Here is a 23,888-nt window from a genome sequence, read left to right as displayed (position 1 = left end):
TTTCAAAATGATCTAAGTGACTTAGGTGCATAATTCCATCTTAAATACTTAAGAATGGATTAAGGAGGCAAAGTTTTAGGCAACCAGGTTTGAAAATGTTGTTCTTTGATCTCATTACTACATGTGAGAGTATCGTCTTGTGATTAATGGACTGGAGTGAAGAGATTTGGGTTTTACTCCAGCTCTGCCTCAGAAGTCCTCTGTAACTTTGGACATACTGATTGTATTGCAGTAGCACCAAGAGGTCCCAGGTGAGATAAACCCTCTTTGTATTAGGGACCATAGAACACATAATAGGAGACAGTTGCTGTCCTGGAAAACTGATAGCTTAAGGCTGTGTCTTCTCTAGAGAAAAGAACATATGCTCTTAACATGAGTTTGATAACTTAAGTTAACTAACTCATGATAAAACCCTAGTGAAGACAAGGCTATTTGCAATTTTCACACAAGTTTGTAGATCGACTTTAAAAACCATGGGCAAGCCTGGGGCTTATCTTGACCCACTAATTCATTTGAAAACTACAAACTGCCTTGTCTTTATTAGGACTTTGTCTCAAGTTGGTTAACTCGAGTTAAGAATAAAAGACAAGGCCTAAGTAAGTAGACAAAACAGACAATGAGTAGGAGGAGAAAGTGACTTTTTCAAGGTCACACAATAGGCAGAACCAGAAATAGAAATGAGGTCTCCAGACTCCCACTCTTGAGTCCTATCCACAAGGTCACATAGGTCAAAATTTTGCAGCGTGACATCACATTTTGGGTGTCTCAATTTTTGAGTGTCCAAATAGAATGTTGTTTTTCGGACATGTTGTGCTTATAATTCCACTTAAAGGTTGCTCAGCGCATCTGGAAAACCTTGCCTAATATGTCTCAATTTGGGTATAAAAACCAGAGGAACTGAAAATTAGAGGCTACCTTAGAAAATGTTGACATGTCAATAAACAAAAGTCATTTTGCTTTAAGCACTAAAACTGTCAACTTTTGTTGAGGAACAAGGTGGGTGAAGTAATATCTTTTATTGTACCACCTTCTGTCAGTGAGAGAGGCAAGCTTTTGAGCCACACACAGCTCTTCTGCAGATCTCAAAAGCTCGTCTTTTCACAAACAGAAGTTGGTCCAATGAAAGATATTACCTCACCCACCTTGTCTCTCTAATGTCCTAGGACCAATCCAGCTCCAACTACACTGCATACATATTTTGTTAAGGCATTCACAACCTTCACTTAACAGGATGGTAACCCAGCAGTAAGAGTTATTGTGTAAGGAGACTGTTTTAAATTTGGAAACCAATTTATAGGTCTGGATGAGGTTATAATCTCTCTGATACTTGTATATTTAAGAAACATCAAGCTGAACAATCCCTTATCTAACATTTGTGAATGTTTCCATAGTAATCTTAGACACAAAGTTAACAATCAGTTTTCTGAATAAATATTTTACATAGTGGCTATACAGAGCAGATACACTGCCACTTGGACAATCGACCAAAAATATCTTTCCAAGACTTTACTAGCTGTATATCATTCTGCTGAAAATAAGGTGGGAAACTGTATCCTATTATTAGATCTTCTCCTTACTATGTGCAGAAATATTATTAGAACTGATTTTGGGTTTTTTGCAGCCATTCTATATGTGTACATCATCTTCTTTCCATTTTAAACATATATAACATGAATAGAGTTGTATTTATATCCTCCCTCTTGCAATTTAATATATCTAAAAAATACTCTATTAGGAGGATGTAAAGAACTTGTACAAGTATATGAATCAAGCTGATGTGATTCCCATTTGTAGAAAGGCCCTTTAGGCAAGTTGTACAGGAATCTAGAGAACACCTGCTAAGCAAAGAAATCACATTCTCTTATGCATTATTTTTTATTAATGGGGAAAAAAATAGTCATCCATCGCTTGTTAAGAGTCTCCAGAAAGCAATCCGAGAATCCTCATCCATATTATTCCAGCAACATTTTTTCTACAGAAGTTGCTGTTAAGAGCCGCTTTAAATTAGTTTGTCTTCAATCTTGGGTCTCACTACTGTAACTAGAAGAAAATGAATTGATCACTTAGAAGGAACTCGACTTCAGAAAAGCTCACACAGGTATAATCTGTACAGTGTGCAATCTAACCTAATTTATGGGCTTGATCCTCCCATCTCCTTCATACAGTTTCAACATCCTACCTGTAATAAATAATATGTAAAATCAGAAGGAAATTACAAACTGTGCCTTGCTTAGAAACCTTGAGAGACAACTATGATTAATGGGAACATGCTGTGACACCTAACTGCATCAGAATATTTCCACAAATTAGGCAATATTTTATTGATCCTAAGGTTTTTTGTTATTCTTCTTTGGTACTGGAAAGTGAATTGAACAATTCAGTTCCTAACACAAAGAGATGAAAATAACTATTTATAAAGTTGTTGGAAATTTTAAAGGCAGTAGATGTTTATATTATTTGTCACTTAGCGTTTGCATGAAAACATTCCTATTTGCAGAGATTCCTGCAACATCGGTGTAAGTGTATCCTCACCCTGTTTTGCAGTTTGTTATAAATTACGAAAATTATTTTCCAGGCTGGCAGAGGTGAAAGCTGAAATATCCCTGAATCTATTTATTTTGCTGATTTTCAAGTGATCTGTTGGTTCTTTTTTTTCATGAAGGATGCGAGCACCTTCAATAACTTGTGTGTTCGCATTTGAAAATGTGGCTCAGGTTATAAATATAACTGGTGATGTGTAATAACACGTTTCTGGTTAGATGCATAGGGACAGCTTAGAATGTGAAGGCATCAATTACCCTAGGCAATGTGATGTCTCTGAACTGGGCATTTTCCATATTTATGCTATCAGATTTTTTTTATGACCACTTATTATTGGAGCAATGCGAGTCTTTTTGCTTCTCCAAGGGAAGATTGCATAAGGTCAGGATCCTGTGAGATTCTGATTACCTCCTGCCAAATGTGAGCGCCTCTGTCTCCCATTTCAGTTGATGGGAGTTGAGCATGCTCAGCAATGTGCAGAATCAGACACGTAAGTACTGTGGCAAAAGAGGCACTGTCTGAGAAGTAGCCTCATGACGTCTAACATAATTCAGTTTAACAGAATGTGTGCCAAACAACAAACCAAATCACTGACTTTTCCTGTTGAGTTCTCTCTTCCCATCCTTTTCCTATCTGTCCTTCTTTGGGGGATAGCTTTTCAGGAATGTAGACACTACGGGTACGTCTATACTTACCTCCGGGTCCGGCGGTAAGCAATCGATCTTCTGGGTTTGATTTATCGCGTCTTGTCTAGACGCGATAAATCGATCCCGGATCGATCCCGGAAGTGCTCACCGTCGACGCCGGTACTCCTGCTCGGTTAGAGGAGTACGTGGAGTCGAGGGGGAAGCCTGCCTGCCACGTCTGGACCCGTGGTAAGTTCGAACTAAGGTACTTCGACTTTAGCTACGTTATTCACGTAGCTGAAGTTGCGTATCTTAGTTCGAAGTGAGGGGTTAGTGTGGACCAGGCCTACATGTAATAAACCACTGATCTAAAGAACAGGGTCAGGTCTGATCTTAATTTCTACTGATGAAGGCAGTGATTAAAGGGCTATTGTCCATTTAAAAATCACATTCTGTCTGAACCTGTTGTACTTAGTACAGCAAATTTTAATACCTAATGACTTGTCTACACCAGAGTATAGTACAGGCACTACAAGTGTAGCTACCTACAGCAGTGAAAGCAGTCTGGGTCCACACTTGTCACTGTGGTGTGTAGCTACACAGGTCAGCAAAAGATGTCAGCAGTGGTGAAAGGGTCCAGCAGCAGGGACATGATAGAGCCTTTCCCTGCTGCTGGAGCCTTTCTTCACTGCCTCCACCTTGCCAGAGCCTTTCCTTGTTGTCAGAGCCTTTCAATGAGGTGGGGAAAGGCTCTGGCAGCAGGGAAACAGTGGGACACTACACTGCTAAAAAATAGCAGCATAGATGTGGGAGGCACTGCTAAGGTATATATACACTAGGATTCAGGTCTGTAGGACACTCAACTCTATTCACCTAAGCTGTGCCTCACTGTCTACACTGCTATTTATACCCATGCTAGCTGGGCATACCGTGTCTGTAAGTCTACATGCTGCCATAGGTATAGATATACTTTAAGATTAATGTAACTGAAATGAAAATGTTCCCATTTATTCCTAATCTGGTTACCTTGTGCATTTTACAATATTGTGTGCATAGTGAGTTTTGCTGCTTCCCCTGTATAGTTAATTAGTTGTGTTTGTATTAGTGTATGCCAAGATCTGGAACCTCTTGAATTTTACAGTGCCAAGAGCCAGTGTGGGTGAGTGCATTGCTTGAAGAGGGTAGAGGGAGGGTGACATGAAGTGAATGGGTTGTAAAAGGAGGTGAAGAGCTTTATATTTCAGTAACTATGGGATTGACAAAGTAAATGTATAGAATCATAGAAATGTATTGCTGGAAGGGACCTAAAGAGGTCATTGAGTCCAGACCCCTGCACTGAGCCAGGAAACCTAGAGCATCCCTTAAAGGTGTTTGTCCAACCTGTTCTTAAAAACCTCTAATGATGGGGATTTTAACAACCTCCTTTGAAAGCCTACTCCAGAGCTTAACTAGCCTTATTGTTAGGTATCTTTTCCTAATACTTAACCTAAATCTCCCTTTCGGTAGATTAAGCCTATTACTTTTGTCATACCTTCAGTGGGCAAGGAGAACAATTGATCACCATCCTTCTTATAGCCGCCTTTAATTTGTCCACATCTTCATAAAGTATGGCACCCAAAATTGGACACAGCACTTCAGAGATCTCACAAGTGCTGAGCAGAGCAGGAAAATTACTTCCTGTCTTACATACAACACTTCTCTTACTACAACCCAGAATGATGCTAGCTTTTCTGAAAACTGCATCACATTGTTGACACATATTCAATTTGTAATCTACTATAACTCTCAGATTCTTTTCAGCAGTACTACCACCTCGCCACCTATTCCCCATTTTGTAGTTCTGAATTTGATTTTTCTTTCCTAAGTGAAATACTTTGCACTTGTCTCCACTGAATTTCATCTTGTTGATTTCAGACCCATTCTCCAATTGTCTAGGTCATTTTGAATTCTAATCCTGGCCTCCAAAGTGCTTACAACCCCTCTCCTAGCTTGGTGTCATCCACAAATTATAAGCATACTGTCCATTCCATTATCTAAGTCATTAATTAAAATATTGAATAGTGCCAGACCCAGGACTGACCCCTGCAAGACCCCACTAGATACACCCTCCCAGTTGTATAGTAAGCCATTGATAACTATTTCTTGAGTATGGTCTTTCAACCAGTTGTGCACCCACCTTATAGTAATTTCATCTGGACCACATTTCCATAGTTTGCTTATGAGAATGTTGTGTGAGACTATGTCAAAAACCTTATGAAAATCAAGATAGATCAGGTCTACTCCTTTCCCCACCCCGATCCACCTCACCAGTAACCCTGTCAAAGAAGGAAATTAGATTGGTTTGACATAATTTGATCTTGACAAATCCACACTGGCTATTCCTTATAACCCTATTATCCTTTAGGTGCTTACAACTGATTGTTTCATAATTTGATGCAGTATCTTTCCAGGTATCAAAGCTAAGGTGATTGGTCTATAATTCTCTGGATCCTCTTTGTTCCCCTTTTTAAAGATAGGTGCTATGTTTGCCTTTCTCCAGTCCTTTGGGACATCACCCATCCTCCATGTGTTCTCAAAGATAACTGCTAACAGTTCCAAGATTGGTGTAGCTAATTCCTTAAGTACTCTTGGATGAATTTAATCAAATCCTGCTGACTTGAATGAATCTAATTTATCTAAATATTCCTTAACCTGTTATTTCCCTATTTTGGCTTGCATTTCTTTCCTCTTGTTAATATTAACTGTGTTGAGTATCTGGTCACTATTAACCTTTTTAGTGAAAACTGAAGCAAAATAGGCATTAAAAACCTCAGGCTTCTTGATGTAGTCAGTTATTAGCTCTCCTTCCCCACTAAGTAGAGGACCTACAATTTCCTTCCTCTTTCTCTTACTCCTAATGTATTTATAGACTCTCTTCTTATTGCCTTTTATGTTCCTTGCTTTATGTTTTGTGCCTTAGCCTTTCTGATTTTGTCCCTCCATGCTTGTGCTATTCTTTTGTACTCCATCTTAGCAATTCGTCCATTTTTCCACTTTGTGTAAGATTTCTTTTTGATTTTTTTCAGGTCATTGCAGCCATACTGACCTCTTACTAATCTTCCTATTGTTACCCCAAAAACAGATTTACGGTACCCCCAGAATAGCTCACCTGTTGCCCCCCTCCCAGGTTTGCCCAGGGTCTTCTCTAAGACAGCCCACCTGTCTGCTAATCTGTTTCTGTCAGGTATGGGTTCCCAGGGTTGGTAAGGAATCTTGGGTTAAACAGAATCTGAGAGGTCATGGATACAGCCCTCCAATAGAAATGATTGACACCCAGGCAATATTTTTCCAAAACAAGGCACCTCTTTATTTTGGAGTAAATAGTAATTTCTGATGTAATAATCTAAACATAAATCCCTTTTATTAACACAATCCTTGGGTACAAGCTAAAAGCACCCAAACCGCAATGACATACAGTTAAAGCAATACTAAATGGCTGTGTTCTGCATGCGTTGATCAGTCACTTGCAGTTCACTGACAGCAATCCATGTTTATAAGATTATATATATTATGAGAGTTTATAATAATTTAAACTCTACATGTCAATTAATATAACACATACATACACAGACACATTTATTAACTCAGACATACACATGTGTACACACCGACCTATAACAATCTATCACAAGCTTACTCTCTCTGGTGGCTTCTTTCCCTTTGCTCTGTCAGGGTCCTTTCTGCTCTGTCCCAGCAGCTCACACTCCTGCTGCTCACCCTGAGGCTTTTTCTTCTGCTGTTGCTTCTGATTTCTCCTTCTTCTAAATCCGCCTCCTTCTCCTCCTCCTGCCCTTGACTTCTCTTTCTCTAAAGATCTAAAAATCCCTTCTGGTGCACTCCCTTTTATACAGTTTATACATTCTGAGCATGCTCGCACTCTAATCATTCTAATTATTCTATTGGCTACTTCTTAATCCTTCTCTTATTCTCCAATCACAACCGTTGGAACATAACTGCTGAGTCACTGTTTACCATTTTTGAATATTGTGGTCTGTTTAGTATTATGGTCTGTGACCTTTATCCTATATTTACACTGAGCATGCTTGACTGACCACTTATCTGAGTGACCTTTTTCGGTACTGAGCATGCTCCACTTTTACTTGGATGCATACCAATGTTCCACATATACCAAACGGTAAACAATTACCTCATCCCTTCTGTGCACTTACCTACATTTCAATTGTTAGTTTTTTTATCTTAATGTTATGGTCTGCTGTTGCCACCCTTTTTCCTGCCAGTTTAATTTACTTTTTCCCCTATTTTCAGCTAATGGTGGTAAAATGATGCTTTTAGTGCTGTGCTGAAAGGATAGAGTGGAGTTGTCTTAAAATCTTCCATAACACTATCTTTCCTTTGCATCAGAATATTTTGTAGTTGTGCCTTTAATATATCTCCTTGAGACAATATTAAAGAAACTGCCATCTGTCCTGAACTCCTGGACATGGACGCTTTTCAAAGACGCCGTAATAGAGGCCCAACTTAAATGTATACCCGAATTAAAAAACACAGTAAAAGACCTAAAAAAAGAGCCACTGTGGCTTAACAACCATGTAAAAGAAGCAGTGAGAGATAAAAAGGCATCTTTTAAAAAGTGGAAGTCAAATCCTAGTGAGGTAAATAGAAAGGAGCATAAACACTGCCAAAGTAAGTGTAAAAATGTAATAAGAAAAGCCAAAGAGGAGTTTGAAGAACGGCTAGCCAAAAACTCAAAAGGTAATAACAAAATGTTTTTTAAGTACATCAGAAGCAGGAAGCCTGCTAAACAACCAGTGGGGCCCCTGGATGATCGAGATACAAAAGGAGCGCTTAAAGACGATAAAGTCATTGTGGAGAACTAAAAGGATTCTTTGCTTCAGTCTTCACGGCTGAGGATGTTAGGGAGATTCCCAAACCTGAGCCGGCTTTTGTAGGTGACAAATCTGAGGAACTGTCACAGATTGAAGTGTCACTAGAGGAGATTTTGGAATTAATTGATAAACTTAACAGTAACAAGTCACCGGCACCAGATGGCATTCACCCAAGAGTTCTGAAAGAACTCAAATGTGAAGTTGCAGAACTATTAACTATGGTTTGCAACCTGTCCTTTAAATCGGCTTCTGTACCTAAGGACTGAAAGATAGCTAATGTAACGCCAATATTTAAAAAAGGCTCTAGAGGTGATCCCGGCAATTACAGACTGGTAAGTCTAACGTCAGTACTGGACAAATTAGTTGAAACTATAGTAAAGAATAAAATTGTCAGACACATAGAAGAACATAAATTGTTGGGCAAAAGTCAACATGGTTTCTATAAAGGGAAATCGTGTCTTACTAATCTATTAAAGTTCATTGAAGGGGTCAACAAACATGTGGACAAGGGGGATCCAGTGGACATAGTGTACTTAGATTTCCAGAAAGCCTTTGACAATGTCCCTCACCAAAGGCTCTGTATTAGTTTTGGGCCGCGGTTCGGCCCTCAGCGGGGCTGTGGGGTAGCCCACCACCTCACTACAGTCAGGAAAGAGTCCCGAGCCCCCAATCAGGGTGGGGTAGTACTCACACAGTCAGGCAAATACCCAGGCCCTTAAGCAGGGGCTGGGTCGGAGTTTGTAGCAGCCCAGGCCCTAGGTCAGGGCGGGGCAGCAAACCAATAGTCAAGCAAATACCCAGGCCCTTAAGCAGGGGCTGGGTCAGTTTGTGGCCGCCCAGGCCCTAGGTCAGGGCGGGGCAGCAAACCAATAGTCAAGCAAATACCCAGGCCCTTAAGCAGGGGCTGGGTCAGTTTGTGGCGGCCCAGGCCCTAGGTCAGGGCGGGGCAGCAAGCAAACAGTTAGTCAGGTACCCAGGCCTTTAAGCAGGGTCTGGGTCAATTTGTGGAAGCCCCCAGCTTCTCTAGGCCAGGGAAAAAGGGGGGAGTCTGCCACCCAAGGAGTGGGTGGCAGGGGGGACGCAGGCCCTCCCACTCCACTGCGTCCCAGCCTGGGGCCCTAGCAGTGATGGAAACTCGCTGCTGTCAGTGGGGATCCTGGCCGCAACACACTGACATTGGTTCTGGCAGTGCAGCAGCCAGACTGGGGGCTGCCCCCGGGGCTACTTCCACACTCCCCCTCGTATGGTACCTGGGCCGTCTTGCTGTCGTCGGTGCTCTCAACCAGCATTGGCTCCTCTGGGTAGGTGGCGAAGGGCAGGCTTGGCTCGTCCTCGGGGTAACTAGCACGAGGCAGGCTCGGCTCCTCCTTGGGGTAGCTGGCATGGGGCAGGCTCAGCTCCTCCTCAGGGTAGCTGGCACGGGGCAGGCTTGGCCAGTCCTCCTCGGGGTACCTGGCACGGGGCAGGCTTGGCCAGTCCTCCTCGGGGTACCTGGCAAGAGGTAGGCTCGACCGGCCCAGTGACTCAGCAGGCCGGTCGCGGCCTGTGGCTGTTTCCCAAGCGGGAGCTCGGCCACGGACGTCTGCTTTCTCCGCCGGCCTGGGCTCCACTGAGCTCTGCAGGCGGGCTTTTATACTTCTGGGTCGGGGCCGTGACCTCGGAGGGGCGGGCACCGGACCCAGTGGCTCCGCCCACATTGGAGTTAGGGGAGGTTCGGCCCTCAGCGGGCCTCGCTACAGCTCTTACATAAATTAAGTTGTCAAGGGATAAAAGGGAAGGTCCTTTCATAGATTGAAAACTGGTTAAAAGACAGGGAACAAAGGGTAGGAATAAATGGTAACTTATCAGAATGGAGAGGGGTAACTAGTGGTGTTCCCCAAGGGTCAGTCCTAGGACCAATCCTATTCAACTTATTCATAAATGATCTGGAGAAAGGGGTAAAAAGTGAGGCAGCAAAGTTTGCAGATGATACTAAACTGCTCAAGATAGTTAAGACCAAAGCAGATTGTGAAGAACTTCAGAAAGATCTCACAAAACCAAGTGATTGGGCAACAAAATGGCAAATGAAATTTAATGTGGATAAATGTAAAGTAATGCACATTGGAAAAAATAACCCCCTAACTATACATACAATATGATGGGGGCTACTTTAGCTACAACAAATCAGGAAAAAGATCTTGGAGTCATCGTGGATAGTTCTCTGAAGACGTCCACGCAGTGTGCAGCGGCGGTCAAAAAAGCAAACAGGATGTTAGGAATCATTAAAAAGGGGATAGAGAATAAGACAGAGAGTTTCTTATTGCCCTTATATAAATCAATGGTACGCTCACATCTTGAATACTGCGTACAGATGTGGTCTCCTCATCTCAAAAAAGATATATTGGCATTAGAAAAGGTTCAGAGAAGGGCAACTAAAATGATTAGGGGTTTGGAACGGGTCCCATATGAGGAGAGATTAAAGAGGCTAGGACTTTTCAGCTTGGAAAAGAGGAGACTAAGGGGGGATATGATAGAGGTATATAAAATCATGAGTGATGTGGAAAAAGTGAATAAGGAAAAGTTATTTACTTGTTCCCATAGTACAAGAACTAGGGGCCACCAAATGAAATTATTGGGCCGCAGGATTAAAACAAATAAAAGGAAGTTTTACACAGTGCACAGTCAGCTTGTGGAACTCCTTGCCTGAGATGGTTGTGAAGGCTAGGACTATAACAGTGTTTAAAAGAGAACTGGATAAATTCATGGAGGTTAAGTCCATTAATGGCTATTAGCCAGGATGGGTAAGGAATGATGTCCCTAGCCTCTGTTTGTCAGAGGGTGGAGATGGATGGCAGGAGAGAGATCACTTGATCATTACCTGTTAGGTTCACTCCCTCTGGGGCACCTGGCATTCGGAGACAGGATACTGGGCTAGATGGACCTTTGGCCTGACCCAGTATGGCCATTCTTATATTCTTATGATCTTATGTAGTTCTGTAAATTTGTTAAAGTCTGCTTTTTGAAGTCTACTGTCCTTATTCTGCTTCTCTATAGATTTCTTTCTGTAGAATCATGAAATCTATTATTTCATGATCATTTTCACCCAAATTGCCTTCCACCTTCAGATTCACTCACCAGTTCTTCTCTGTTGGTGACAATCAAGTTTAAATGGCTGTCTCCCTGGTTACTTCCTCCACTTTCTGAAATAAAAAGTTGTTCCCAATACATTCCAAGAACTTAAGGCAAAACACAAAATGTCCAATATTACTTTTCCAACAGATGTTTACTGATTACTACTAGGTCTTGTGGTTTGGATATTTCTGTTGCCTGTTCTAGAAATGCCTTATCCACCTCCTCTTACTGATGTGGTGGCCTATAGTAGACTCCCACTGTGATGTCACCCCTATTTTTAGCCCTCTTAGCTTTACCCAGATACTTTCAACTGGTCTGCCCCTCACTTCCTGCTGGATCTCAGAATGTGTGTGTGTGAGAGAGAGAGAGAGTTATTGGGGCATTGCTGAAAGACGGTAGATTTGAAGGTTGCATGGGCATCCTTATCAGTGCATTTCTTGGTTTTCAGAAGTTTGGGGTTTTTTCTCAATTCACTGTTCTGTAAGGGGATGACATACTGCCAAGCAATCTTAACTCTGCATTAACATAGGGTTTTTTTTCGCCATTGTATAAATATTATGAGTATCAATACAGACTTCCAGAATTTTGGAGAAGCATGAATGCTAAAGTTATTGTTATACTGTGATATTGAATGCTGAAAAGCACATACACTCCAGTATTTATTTTTCTTTCCACACTGAGTAAATTAGAATCTGTAATACCTGCATTATCCAAACCATCTGCTTCACTGCATAAAAAATGAGTAGGTGGAAGAAACTCATGAGCCTTCTCCTCATTCTTGTTGCTAGAGAAACCAGTCTTTAAAAGTGTTTCTATAATCTGCAAAGGAACCTGTCATGCTCCCTTTCCACTGCAAATGAAGTAAAATGTGCTCTATTTTGATGTTGGTTTAGTGGTTAGCATGGAGGATTTGGGAGTCAAAATGCATTGTTCTTTTTCCAGCTTTGCCACTGACGGACCTTGGGCAGCTCAATTAGGGTTCCTGTGAGTCTGAGCCATGCTAGAGAGTTGGGGGGAGGAAGAGCTGCACAATTTGAGAAGCAATGTCAGCAGTATAACGTCTCCTGAACACAGAGCAAGGCAACACAGGGCACAGCAGATCCTCATTTAACTTCCCATGCCACTCTCAGCCCTGGAGCTGGTCAGTGATGCAGGCTGTGCTACCTGGTCCAGCTCTCTTACAGTCCCTGGGCTAAAGCGAGGATTATGCCTGCAGTCCTGCATAAGTGTGCTAGAGGTAAAGGACTTCCTTTCCCTTCTCCTCGGGCTAGCATATTTATGGAGACAGACAGGAAAAACTGAGCCCTTATCCCTCTTTAACTGTTTCCACATCTGTAAATGTGGAATAGAGTTAATAGAACTTATATTATAGTGGTTTGTTGAGAATTAATTTGTGTTCTCAAAGTGTTTTGAGCGCTTTATGTAAAAGGCTACTCTACAATGCCAAAGTCGTAATATAACTTGTATTATTCCCTGAAGAGTTTCCTTTCCAACTCCCCTATTCATTTACAATGGCATTATATCTGATTCCAGAATGGTCTAAGACTATTCAGGCTCACATTCCAGGTATTCACTTCTGCCACCAACCTGTGCCCAGTTGGGCTGTTCAAAAAGATGAACCTGTAACACAGACTAATATTTCCACTTATTTTATTTCATTTTTTTAAAAGAACACTATTCACCTGTTCGGTTTTCCAAGCTTTTGCCACTGCTTCTCCCTCCCCACAACCCCAGCAAAACTTTATTTCAGATTATGAAAACAAACCGAGTGTGTGTCCGAGTGGCACAGCTGTCAGGTGCACCGTCAAGGGAAAAGGATACCAAATGTAGAGCTGGTGAGGAACTCAAACGATTTTCACTAGAAAATGCCCTTTTGGCAAAAATGAAATTTTCCACAGAAAAATTGCTCTTTTGCCAAAAAAAGAAAAATGTATATTTTCCATTGGGGGAATCAAAATGATGGCTGCCCACCTGGAAGACTCTTGTCAATTTCACTTTCTCCCAGCTCAGCCTCCCTGCCACCTCCACAGGCCACAGCTGATTACTCCAGATCTTTGCCTCTCCAGCTCTGTCTTCTTACCAGTTCTGGCTGCTGGAGAGGAAGAGAGCTAGGGTGTTCAGCCTCCCCACCTACCTCCACAGCCTGGCTGCCAGAGATGCAGGGGCCCAAGGCAAGGCAGAGAGGCTGAGAAAGCAAAATTGGCAAGTCGCCCAGGTAGGCAGCCAGAAAGCTGCAAAATTCCATTTTGATTTTCCCCATATGGAATTTTTCTGGAAATTCCTTCCAGTGAAAAATGCACACACCAAAAAAAAAAAAAAAAAATCAGGGAGGGATTTCTATTTTCCAACCAACATTAACCGAAAGCATTTCAGGTGAATTGGACCCCTCATTTTGTTTCATCTTCACGTAACTCCCTATTAATTTTCCCCCAGGAATATCTATACAACTGGAAGTCTTCGTTTCTAGTTTCATGACTGCACTGATGTACATAATTATTTCATCATGGCAAATCCAAAAGGAAGTTGCACTAGTCAGAAAATCTGATTTCAACCAAACATACAACAGTTTCTTTCAGCGATTGCAAGACCATGTGGGAAAGAGTTTCATGCTTAAGTTTGTTATGTGTTTTGATAGGCAGGGATAGAATCTTTGTCACATTAACCTCACAGTCTGTATCAGTGTCATCCTGTACAGAAGTGGTGTTAGGCAAAACAGGTCTTGATAATATAATTGCTATAAACATTAGTTCCTCTCCAAGCCAACAATTCAGGGTTTATTACTGCAGTCTCTGAAGCATTCTTTATAACCTCCAAAAAAAACAGGAGTACTTGTGACACCTTAGAGACTAACAAATTTATTAGAGCATAAGCTTTCGTGGGCTACAGCCCACTTCTTCGGATGCATATAGAATGGAACATATATTGAGGAGATATATATACACACATACAAAGAGCATATACATGTATATATATACACACATACAGAGAGCATATACATGTATATATATACACACATGCTCTCTGTATGTGTGTATATATATCTCCTCAATATATGTTTCATTCTATATGCATCCGAAGAAGTGGACTGTAGCCCATGAAAGCTTATGCTCTAATAAATTTGTTAGTATCTAAGGTGCCACAAGTACTCCTGTTCTTTTTGCGGATACAGACTAACACGGCTGCTACTCTGAAACCTTTGTAACCTCCGTGACCCTAGTGAAACCCTCTATGGTAGCCTATGATCTGTTTCCACTTCAGTTCTTTCTTGGCCATAAATATATTGGCAGAATCTATCAACCAGACAATCACAAATAATTCTTTTTCACTCTTGCCGTGGTTCCATCATGACCTTGTTAATATTTTTTTAAGCATATGCTAGTGGGTTGGTGTGCTACTGTAACTTATTTTTTCTTTTTTTGCTGGTAAAACAGAAGGTTTATTAGTCGACAGGAACACAGCGTAGAACAGAACTTGTTAGCACAGAAATCAGTGACTTTCAGCCTGCTTATAGACCATTTGTACTTGTACTCACGGCTGTTTACAAATTCCTGGAAACTTGCTTTTCCAGTTTACCCCAATACCAAGAAGCATTTTTAATAGTATTCTTCTCCGTGACAGAGTTAGAATAAATGTATGAAGATATGATCGTGAAAATTTGAAGTTCTCTAGTCTCCTGTAACGTTGCCATCTCAAAAAGTCACATGGGAAGGGCCTTTCTCCACAGTATCTTTGCCAAGAAAATCCTCCCCTAGTGGGAACTGGGGCCTTTATGGCTTCTTTACACCACTCTGGATTTATTATCGGGCTTGGTGAAGAAGACTCTGAGGCAAAGCAAAAGAAACCATATAAGAAAAAACACAAAAAGCAGAAAAAAGAGGCAGCTGAGTATGTTGACGGAATGCAGAGGAAAAAAGAAGAAACATTCAAGTCTGACTCCCCTTCACAAGCCCTGGTATGGGCAAGGGAGCCATATTGGGTGGAGCCATAGTATACAGCAATGTGCAGATTCAGGGCAGTTCTGTGGCCTATAAGGCAGCCCAGGGTGGCTGCTGTAACTTAGGCAGTTCCCAAGACTGTCTAAATTATGCCAGGGTCTCTCCAGACCCAAGAGCAGCACTGGATTGGGAGGGCATAACTGTGCCTTAAAACTAACATAGCCCTTCTCCTACCTGGGCTGTGAATTCTGTGCTGCACGTCTTAGAGGCAGAGCACAGAATCTCACCCCTTCCTTATAGCTGACAAAGGAGTCTTCCTTTAGGTCAGCTTTTCGCTATGATTTATTCAGTTTTATTTCTTGTGTTCCCTGTACATTTTTGCATATCCCTTCATTCTGTGCGTCGTCACTTGCTATCCATATTTGCAGGTATTCCGCAATGATTTCTACTCCCTCTAAATCATCAGAAGTAATCTGAGTCATAATCTGTAATAAGTCATTCCTGAGTTATCGCTGAACCTGAGCCTACTTAAGCCCGAAGAGTCATCCATGAGCCAAAGAGTGTGATGCATCATCAGAGGCAATTACCTGCAGGACTTGTGATAGACCCCACACCGTGCAACCAGGGTTCAGCCAATCCACAGGTAATCCCAAAGCAAATATATAAGCACCTAAGGGAAACAGTCTCTCCAGTCTGCTCAATGTCACTACGTGGCTGGGAACACTTCTGTTACCTAGTAGTTCTGACAGATTGCTTATGCTCCCTTCCATGCTAGCTAGCCCCTGCTCCAGCCTGCATCTACTCCTGCCTCATCCAGACACCCAGCAATTCTGACATAATCTGATCTATTTCTGGTGATGATGCAATGCCAAATGCCAGTTTTTAAGCATATAACTTCCATATAAGGTGGTAAACGTATACAAAACAGCACTTTCACAGTTCATTGGCACTTGCTAAGAACCATGACTGAAATCTATACCCAAGAACTGTATTGGTTTGGGAAATATGGAAGCAACATCTCAGTAGTGCTCATGGGATACTCTTTGCTTCAAATTACTGTTTAAATCCTTAAAGCCAAATTCTCCTCTCTGTTACATTGATGCAATCCCATTGAATTCAATGATTATGCACTAGCATAACTGACAGTAGAATTTGGCCCTTCAGATTCACATAGAGTGATATTTTATTAGGATTCTTCACTGTCACCATACTAACAACCTAATCAGTAAGGTCTGTTAAATTCAACTGTACTCTCATTAGATGCAGTCAAGTTGTTTCTTAATAATTTGCCTTAAAGCTATTAGAAGTTTTCTTGTTGTTTTATATGGTGGAGTTTTTAGGATCCATGTAGATATGACTGACTATCCTTTTAATGCAATCTAGGTGTTGGGGCAAAAATAATGTTACTGTCCCTTGGGAGGAATGTTCATGTGAATTATCTTCAACTTTCACCGTGTGCCTTCAACCTCTTAAGTATAATAAATTCTCAACCTGTTGAATCCTGGCAGTGAGTGATTATTTTGATCTCAGACTCTACAAACCAATACTGCCCTTTCTGTTGCCAAGCCAGTGTTGCTTTCCCAAATCATTGTGTTTATCGCACCCTAAGCTACAGTTGTAACTTCTGATATCTAGAAACTGTAATTGACATGCCTTTATAGGAGACCCTTCCAACTGAATCTGGTTGAATTATTAATGACAAATGTAGCCATTTTTTGCTGTTCATGAAAAGCCTACGAACAGTGGTAGCTTTAAAAACCTGTTCTTTATTCATTACTGTTCATTGAATCATTTGTGTGAACAAATTGCAGCAACTAGATAGTCTGTGAATTGAGTGCTATGATTTTCTGTCTGCTTTTCTAATGATTTATTACTGATTCTTTATTGATTATCCTTATTTGTTATATGTAATTGGTGATGTAATTTATGTGGTATTGTTTCCATTTCCCAACTGAACAAACTACATTTATAATAATCTTTGAATGTGTCATGTCAACGAGAGGGCAGATGCAGGGAATTTTAGGATAACATTTTAAATCTTTTTCTGTACCCTTTTGCATAAGGAACAGCATTTTATTTGGCTATGCTCATGAACCCCAAATTTAAATATAGCTGTATTCCTTCCTGGCTGAGACGGAAAGAATCTCAGGTGTCTGGTTTATTGGGAGACTAGCAGCCTTTACAGTCATTCTTCTCTTACCAGTGACACCAAATTATTATTATTACATTATTATAGGATGGTAGTGCCAAAAGATTGGGCACCATTGTACTAAGCATGATATAGCCCTTTTTACCCTTACACTATGTCTACACTACACACCACTGGTGACAGCGTGTAGTTGTACATACAGCTACACCCTGCAGTGAAAAGCATTCCATGTCTACACTGTGGTGTGTAGCTACACATCAGTGAAAAGGCTCTGGCAGAAAGAGGGCAGGGGAGCAAAGGCTGAGCCTTTCCCCACTGGCTACCCCCTGCTGGAGCCTTTCCCCAACGCTGGAGTCCAGCAATGGGGAGCTGGAAGAGCCTTTCGCCTCCCCCCCCTTCCAGAGTCTTTCCCCACAGTAGGGGAAGGCTCCAGCAATGTGGAGATGATGGGGCCAATTCCCACTGCACCCTTCCACACTCCCACTGCCAGAGCCTTTCCCTGTGGTGGGGGAAGAGCAGGGCCTTTCCCTGTGGTGGGAAAGGGCTCTGCACCAAACCTTTCCCACTGGGAGAGTCTTTTACTGAGGAGTAGAAAGGGTCCAGCAGTGGGAAGCATCGGGACACTCAAAATAGCAGTATCGACTGGGAGGTACGGCTTGGGCGAGTAGAAAGCATGTGCAGCAGAGGTGCCGACTCCGTAGGTGCTCCAGACCTGGAGCACCCACAGAAAAAAAAATACTGGGTGCTCAGCATAAACCAGCCACCTGCTGATCAGCTGTTTGGCAGCAGGCGCTGGAGGGAGGGGGCAGGAAGTGGAGGCGGGAAGAGATGGAGCAAGGGAGGTATGTGCTGGGGGGGAGAGAGGGGCAGGGCCTCAGGGGAGGAGGTGGAGAGGGGGCAGGAAGAGGTGGAGCAAGGGTGGGGCTTTGGGGGAAGGGGTAGAGTGGTGGTGGGGCTCAGGGCAGAGCAGGGGTGGAGCACCCACCCGGAAAGAAGAAAGTCAGCGCCAGTGATGTGCAGTATGCATATGTACCCAACCCTGCAGGCATCTCTCTACTCTACTTGCCTAAGCCAGCTACACTGCTGAGGGGACTATGCAGGTGTGTACTCTACACACCACTGAAAGAAGCATGCAGTGTAGACATACCCTTAGAATGGCACACTTAAAAAAAATAATTAGGTTTGCTGCATATTCTTCATCTAACTACATGCAAACAACACGTGGTTTTTTCCATAGGGCTGTTGCCAGATCCACCACAGATTACTGCATTGGGTGCAGACTTTTCTGCTTTGTACAACTTGGTGAATGCTTTTTTATAGTGCAGCGCAGTGACTATTGCTGGGAGCCTGAACACATGCTTTACTACTTCAGCTTTACTGTTGTCATTTGCTTGTGCTAAAGTTAAATTAGGTCCTCCAAATAGTCTTGCTCTTACTCGTTTATTGGTTGTGCCTCCAACAATTCTGCCTCTAATTAAACTGTCTGAGTTGCTCAAACTCTCAGGAGGCTGATTTGCTTCTTAGCACAGCTGCATGTTGATCAGTTGTTTCACCCTTACAATTTCTGCTAGAGAACTTCTGCCTTTCCCACGTCTGATATTTCATGGAACTGAAATTGCTGTGTTTCAATTTTTTGTCACTTTTTAATTCTTCACCTTCCTGATCCCACTGGATAGAACTATAATGTTTAATGCTTCCTCTCCTGCTGTGTGTGTAGCAATACTAAGGCTCTGGCTGCTTCTGGTTTCTCAGTCCACTGGCTAGTACACACACAAATGCTGTTGTGTTATACCTTTGCAGTCCTCCTTTCCATTTCTAAAAGTCGTATAACATTTGCTTCAGAACTAACACCATTTGGTGACTTCAGCAAATCCATCTCAATTTGTTTGAACTTGGACACTGGGCCCTGGTCTACAATTAAAGCTTAGGTTGCCCTATCTACATCGCTCAGAGCTGTGAAAAATTTCACATCCTGTGCAATGTAGTTAGGTTGACTTAACCCCCACATTAGGTGCAGCTAGGGTGACAGAAGAATTCTTCCCTTGACTTAGCTACCCCTCTCGAGGTGGTGGGTTACTACAATGATGGAAAAACCTCTTCCATCACTGTAGTAAGTGTCTACACTACAGCAGCATAGCTGCAGCCATGATGCTGTAGTGCTTGTAGTGTAGGCATATGCTAAGAATATGAGTTTCTTGGTGGTGGTTTTGGTCTACCAGCAATTTGCACACCTAGCTTTTTTCAGAAAGTAGTAAAAACTCCTTGACTTTTGACACCTTGTCTCCATTTAGGTTACATAGTTGAAAACATACTGTTGATAATCATTTCCTCCTTACTTACCTGCCAAGTCTGCAGTTCCAGTTCAGTTGGCCCATCAACATTTTGTCTCCTCTGGTATAGCTGATATCACTTGCAATCACTAGCAACTACAGTGGTATAAAAAACAACTCCTTTCTTTGCACTAGATTTTGTGATGATATAATCAACTGTCGAACAAAGGTCCCTGAGGGTCTTGCATTTAAAAACAGTAACAACTGATGCACAGGGCAAACACCTCTGTATTTCCACACCATTCTAGTGTATCTTAGCTCTGTACTATTTATTATAGTTGTGTCTTAAACAGCCACACTGCATAAGTGACTCATCAGGAGGGGGAAAAAAAGAAACTGATTGAAAATCTTCCCAGAGCATTATAAAATAAAATATGCTCCCTCCCCTCCACTTTTGAAAGATTTACCAAAAAGAAGCTGCAGACAGAGAGATGCTCTATGAAACAGAACATAGTGTGCAGGCTTTGGGATTGGAGTCTATATTTCAGGCAAGAAAAAAAACTGGAAGACTATATGGGCAAGCTTCAGGCATGAAAACAATCATCATTTCATTGTTGTGTCTTGTCATTGACTCTGATTCTGTCTTGTCTTGTCTTATTAATTGGTATTCCCTTACAACTTTCACTGCTGAGCCCTAATTAACAGTGTAGTTGATTAAACAGGCAAATCACCATTAAAGTGTCTGTATTTTAGATTTACCAATGACCGTGAAAAATGTAGGTTTCTTAGTCACAGTCTCCCCCCTCTCCTCCCCTCTTCTCTACCCAATGCTCAAGAAAGATACCATAAGTGCCAGGAATATTCTTAACAAAACCATCTATTCATAGTGCTATTTATTTATTTTTAACATCTAAACTGATTACATCCCACTTCCCGCACCCTACCAACTAGAGCTGTTGAATGCAGTTTAACTAGCAAACAGAACTTCATGTTCAGAGCATTTTATTAGACCTTTATGTACAGGGCTGGCTCTAGGCACCAGCGCTCCAAGCATGTGCTTGGGGCAGCACTTTCCATGGGGCGGCATTCCGGCTCCTTTTTTTTTTGCTTGGGGTGCGAAAAGCCGGGAGCCGTCCCTGAGCGGCGGTGAGCTGCAGCACTGGGGGGCACGGGGAGGGCCGCAGGAAGTAACCTGGGGGGGGCAGAGGAACCGCCCCCCACCACCGCAGCTCACCTCCGCTCCGCCTGCTCCCCTGAGTGCGCCGCTTCCACTCCACTTCTCCCCCCTCCCTCCCAAGCTTGCCGCGCAAACCAGCTGTTTTGCGGCAAGCCTGGAGGGAAGTGGGAGAAGCAGAACGGCGGCGGCGGCGCGCTCAGGGGAGCAGACGGAGCAGAGGTGAGCTGCGGTGGTGGGGATTGTGGGGAGGGCCACAGGAAGTAACCCGAGGAGGCAGAGGAACCACTTCCCCCCCAGCTCACCTCTGCCTCTTCTCCCTAGCACGCCGCCATTCTGTTTCTCCCCCCTCCTCCCAGGCAAACCTGGGAGGTAGAGATAGGAAGGGAAATGCGGCACACATGGGGGAGGGGGCGGGGCCGGGGATTTGGGGAAGGGAAGGGGCGGAGTTGGGGCAGGGTAGGGGGGGCACGGGAACATTTTTTTGCTTGGGGAGGCAAAAAACTTGGAGCTGGCCCTGTTTATGTAATACGAAGTATATAAATGGTGATCACAAATCTTGTTTTTTGAAGAAACGGAACTCAATAAAGGAGGGATTGGCCATATTCATCTCTCATCTTCCATATCAATGAGCATCAGTCTCAGGCTTTACCTAGAGTCATGTCACTTACAGGGTATGACTTCACTGCAGAGTTAACTTGAAAGTGATCAGCACCTGGGTTAGACTAGCTCAGGTGTGAGCAGCCACGTGGCAAAAGCCCTACCCAAATGATTGTGTCCTCACTGGTGCTGCATTCACCCAGGTGTGGATCAGGTTTCTGTGAGCATATCCCATGATTCTTTATGCAGTAAGCTGAGCTGCTCTTCTTTCCCAGTGAATTGGGGGAGAACTTGTCCATCCTTCTGTGCCCACAGGGGCAATTATGGGAAGGCATTGGAGGATTATCAGGATTTGTGTGATTTTTTTAGCCTACATCTTAACTACAAAACACCCCAAGCCTGGGTCGAAAGCATCACTAAACTTGGGTCAGAGGGCTTTGTGTAAGGACGGGAAGAAATTTAGGGGCTACACGCAAGAACCTGAGTTTACTCTGCTGTGAATACTAGAGCTGGGTGAGTTTTTCAGGTGAACAGTTTATTCACCAAAGAATTCAGTTTTGGTTGAGCCAAAACTATTTGCAAATCTGATGTAAAGTTGCCAAATAGTTTTGCCCAGAATTTTTTTTTTTTAACAGACTAACTAGAGGAAGAGGCAGAGATGGTGCTCCATTTCAGCCTGGTGGTTAGGGCACTCTGTTGGGAGGCAAGGAAAACCTGAGTTCAAATCCCTGCTCCACAACTGAGGTTTGAACCTAGTTCTCCTACATTATAGGCTATTCTGGGCCAGGTCTCTCTCCATCTCTCCTATTAAAGCTATTCCATTGTGTGTAAAATACTTGAACAGTAATTTTTCCAGAGAGACACTGAGAATGTCTCTATAGCCTAGTGATTAGGGCACCCACTGGGGATATGAAAGACCCACATTCACGTCACAGCTCCCACAAATGTTTAAATGGTTATAAATAAGACCTTGTGAAATTCAGATTTTTTTTTCTTTTTTTTTAGAAAAATTCAAACATTGTCATGGGTTAAGTATTGAATTTCTCAGAATATGCCTGGAATGCTGTCACTACACAGTCAGTGCTGCATTCCTTCATATCAAACCAGTCGCCAAGTCCCCCGTCCCGCCCCAAACTCCTGCTCTAACAGGGCGCTGCTGCCCACTGTGATCCACACCTAGCACGAGACTGGTGCATGCAGTGGCCTGCTTCCCCCTCCCCACTGAGGCTGCTTGTGTTCCAAGTGATGGTGGCGCTGTCTACTGTGCCTCTTTCTCCCACTTAAATGGTGCAAATGCAGACCCCGCCTCAAATTGCAGATGGAAGGAAGGCGACAAGGTCATGTGACCCTGGTCTCCTCTTCATTTCATTTTAATTTTTAAAGAATATTAGGGAAATTGCAGTACTGGGCTAACTGAATGATTTCAGCAATTTTTCACAGGGCCTTAATTATAAAAAGTAGAACAGCTTCAACAGGAGAGATTGAGAGAGTCCTCCCCCTCACCCCACAGTTAATAGCCCCAGAGTTGGTTTGGGTATTCACCTATGGGGAAGACCCTAGTTAAAATCTCTCCTTCAGAGTTGGGGGTTTGATCTTGAATTTCCAGCATCCCAGGTTAGTACTCTCTAGCCATTGGGCTAAAAGTTAAAAGGAGATCGATCACCAGACATCTAGTCCTCTGGCCATTTTGTGAATCTAGCCCTTTAAAAATACATAGGAAAAAAAAAAACATTTGGGTTGAAGGACATGTTCTATTCAACCTGAAACAGATTTTTTGAAGTCACTGACATTTTTTTTAATTTTTGGATTCAGTTCAGCACTAACTGATTTTTTTTCTTTCTTTTTTTATTCCTTTTTTATACTGCCAATGAAGCTAAAACTCAGTTCTTCACCCAGCTTTAGTGAAGACCTACCCACCGGCCCTGAGGACTTCAGTGAGGCTACTCATATATTTAAAGTTAGGCATGTGCTTATGTACTTTCTTGATTTGGGTTTGTGATGGATGTGGGGTGCTTGGTAATGAACAGTGATCAGGACCCCAAAATGTGTTATGCATAGAATTCCTCATGTGGTGTGTTGGAATGTCAGAGGGAGAAGATCACATCAATTCACTCTCCCATGAGACCTGTGATTGCAAGACATTAAGGCTGAATGGGTCTAACTGCCAAACAACTGAACAGTCATTACAAGAGCATTATCTGAGATGACCTGGCTGGCCAGCTTAGTCTGGGAACATGTGTAATTCTGTGGGCAAGTTAATGACAGAAAGGTAAGGGAGGTGTCATTTGATTCATAAAAATCTACAGAATCATGATTACAATAGTGACAGGTTTCAGAGTAGCAGCCGTGTTAGTCTGTATCCGCAAAAAGAACAGGAGTACTTGTGGCACCTTAGAGACTAACAAATTTATTTTGAGCATAAGCTTTCGTAGGCTTTCCAGATGATGAACTTTGTGACTTTGTCCTCACCCACAACTATTTCACATTTGGGGACAATATATACCTTCAAGTCAGCGGCACTGCTATGGGTACCCGCATGGACCCACAGTATGCCAACATTTTTATGGCTGACTTCCTCAGACTTCCTCAGCTCTCG

At 42.6% G+C, this 23,888-nt stretch overlaps 1 long non-coding RNA gene across 1 annotated transcript; it reads right to left on the bottom strand.

Annotated features, from left to right (window-relative positions):
- Window positions 1-1,844: 1,844 nt before the first annotated feature.
- LOC128830646 (uncharacterized) lies at window positions 1,845-7,024 on the bottom strand. Its single transcript, XR_008443630.1, has 3 exons — window positions 6,844-7,024; window positions 2,127-2,179; window positions 1,845-2,040 (listed from the first exon to the last, which is right to left on the bottom strand). It is a non-coding gene; the product is annotated as an uncharacterized LOC128830646 (long non-coding RNA).
- Between the last annotated feature and the right edge of the window lie 16,864 nt (window positions 7,025-23,888).

The sequence above is a fragment of the Malaclemys terrapin genome, chromosome 1, assembly GCF_027887155.1.
Source record: "Malaclemys terrapin pileata isolate rMalTer1 chromosome 1, rMalTer1.hap1, whole genome shotgun sequence".
Taxonomy (NCBI): domain Eukaryota; kingdom Metazoa; phylum Chordata; order Testudines; family Emydidae; genus Malaclemys; species Malaclemys terrapin.
The sequence above is the reverse complement of the archived record's forward strand: the minus strand, read 5'-3'. Positions and strand labels throughout refer to the sequence as shown.